Genomic DNA, 2,930 nt, shown 5'->3' with positions numbered 1-2,930 from the left:
TTTAATTTAATTCTCATTGATTCCTTGTATACTACACATAATTTAAAAAATCTTAAAATACTATACATAATTTTAAAAATGTCAAAATTTGTAACTATATATATCAAAAAAAGAATCAATTTTTGAAGGGGTCATTCCATGATTGTTGAGTGAGTCAAGCCGGTCTGTTTCTAAACACGGGTGTATTTACAATTCTATGAATAAAAAAGATCTTATTCTACTAATAGTTTTCTTACTATGGATTGTTTGATTAATGATTAAATAGATCTTAATTTTGATTACTACCGGTCTAAGGGATATATATATATATATATATATATATATATATATATATATATATATATATATATATTTTGTCGTTTTATTTCAAAAAGGATCAAATTTCGTATGAAGATATTCTAAATATAAAATGACTCCTCGATGCGTTGATTACCACTTAACTCTACTATATGAAGATTACAATTCGTCTACCGGCAAATATTAGGAAAAAGTCGGGTTATTCTATTCCACCTCTTAGAAAGAAAAGAACTGAAATCAAAATATTTAATAACATGGCGATACATTTATACAAAACTTCTACCAAAAGCATATGCAATGGAACTGTAGACAGTCAAGAAAAATTCAATCCACGAAATCATTTGATCTATGGACAACATCATTGTGGTAAAGGTCATAATGCTAGAAGAATAATTACCGCAGGGCCTAGAAGGGGAGGTCATAAGAGTCTATACCATCAAATTGATTTTTGACGGAATGAAAAAAACATATATGGTAGAATCTTAACCGTAGAATATGACCATAATCAAAATGCATCCATTTGTCTCATACACTATGGGGATGGTGAGAAAAAAATATATTTTACACCCCAGAGGGGCTATAATTGGAGATACCATTGTTTCTGGTACAAAAGTTCCTATAAAAATGGGAAATACCCTACCTTTGAGTGCGGTTTGAACTATTGATTTATGTAATTGGAAGTAACCAACTAGGTTTATGACGAAACCTAGAAATCAATCACAGATCCAATTGGAGTACCTCTACAAAATAGACCTCAACAGAAAACTGAAGAGTAACGACAACAATGATTGAGTTCAGTAGTTCTTCATATAAAATTATTGACTCTAGAGATATAGTAATATGGAGAAGACAAAATTGTTTCAAACACCGACAGAACCGGAAGCACACTTTGTTTCAAACAGGGGAGAGCAGGTTAGAATCAATTTATAATGACAAAAAGACCAGTGCCAAAGCCCTTCGTTATACTATTGATTACATCAATTGTTCTTAAAATAGATATAATATGTATCTTTTATATTGGTTACCTATGCACTTTTATTTCATTTTATCTCTCACTAATGTTTCTTCTTTTCTCTCTTTTCTAGTGGTTCCATTATCCCACTATCCAACACCATTGAATACCCACAATTGTCAAGCACCAAATTGCAGGCACACGAAGTACCACTATGGCACTACAACATTTTGTACTTTTAACTCGTCATTTCAATAACCCTTCAATTATCATATTACATCACTATAAAATATCAAAATAGATAATTAAAGAGTAATTGAAGGAATAAATTAAAAGTAGATGAAAAAGAGTGAATCAAAATATCATTATCTTTATATTTTAGTCACATTAAACTAGATAATAAATAAATAAGTGTGACCTAAATATAATATAGACAACATTTTTATAAATATGAAATAAATATCGTTAGAGCTAGAGATGGCAAATAAACCCGTCCCCATGGGTATTGCCCGAACCCGTCCCCGTTTTGACGGGGAATCCCGCATTGACTGGGTATGGGTATGGGTATGGGGAATCTCCGATTTTTTCAATTGGGTATGGGGATGGGGATGGGGATGTATATATCCCCGTCATAATACCCGTCCCCGCCATATTCCATACTCGTTTAAATTATTATAATATTCACAATTAATTAAGTAATTATATATATATATATATATATATATACTTTCTATTTTTTATTTCTTCTAATTATTTAGTTTATCATGAAACTCATTCGCATCTCCAATATATTTTTTATCTTATCATAACATTTATGTAATTATGTTAAAACTATGTATGTCAATTAAAAAACTTTTATGTCTAACATTTGAATATTTATATTATTTTTTAATATTTTTATTTATTGTATATTTTCTTTTCACATGAGAATATTTAATACTCTCAATTTAAGTGTTTAATAGCATAAACCTCTCATTTACTAGGTAATATAAAATAAAATAAAAAATTCTTTACTTATTATTATTAATTTTTGTTTCATTTGAAGAACTCTTTTATTTCGCTAAAACAATTTTTTTTTTCAACCATTGAGTATATATGTTGATATTTGAAAAGTTTTCTTAGATCTCTAAGATATTTTTCATCTTATCATACTCTTAAATATACATTTGTTTTTCTTTGTGTGATTCCTTTCAATAGTCTCCAAATTGTTTATAAGACACACATTTGTTAATTTTTTTTAATTTTTTTTTTTATTTTCATCATGTAGAATATTATTTCGATAAATTTTATCTAATTGTTTTTTATTTTCTAACTCATTACAATCATACTTTAATTTTTTCACTATAATTGTATAAATATTTTTTATTTACTACAATATAAAAATTTAATGTAATTGCCATGAATATTTTTTATCACCATCCAACATATATTGGAGTTCAAAAAATAGAAGATCTATGATAAAATTTTATTATTATGTTTATTATCTGTTCTTTGTGTCATTTTTTATCAACCATTGAGTATATATGTTGATATTTGAAAAGTTTTCTTAGATCTCTAAGATATTTTTCATCTTATCATACCCTTAATTATATATTTGTTTTCCTTTGTGCGATTTCTTTTAATAGTCTCCAAATTGTTTATAAGACACACATTTGTTAATTTTTTAATATTTTTATTTTTT

The sequence above is a fragment of the Vigna unguiculata genome, chromosome 1 (assembly GCF_004118075.2).
Source record: "Vigna unguiculata cultivar IT97K-499-35 chromosome 1, ASM411807v1, whole genome shotgun sequence".
NCBI classification, from domain to species: Eukaryota; Viridiplantae; Streptophyta; class Magnoliopsida; order Fabales; family Fabaceae; genus Vigna; species Vigna unguiculata.
Note: the sequence above shows the minus strand (reverse complement) of the source record.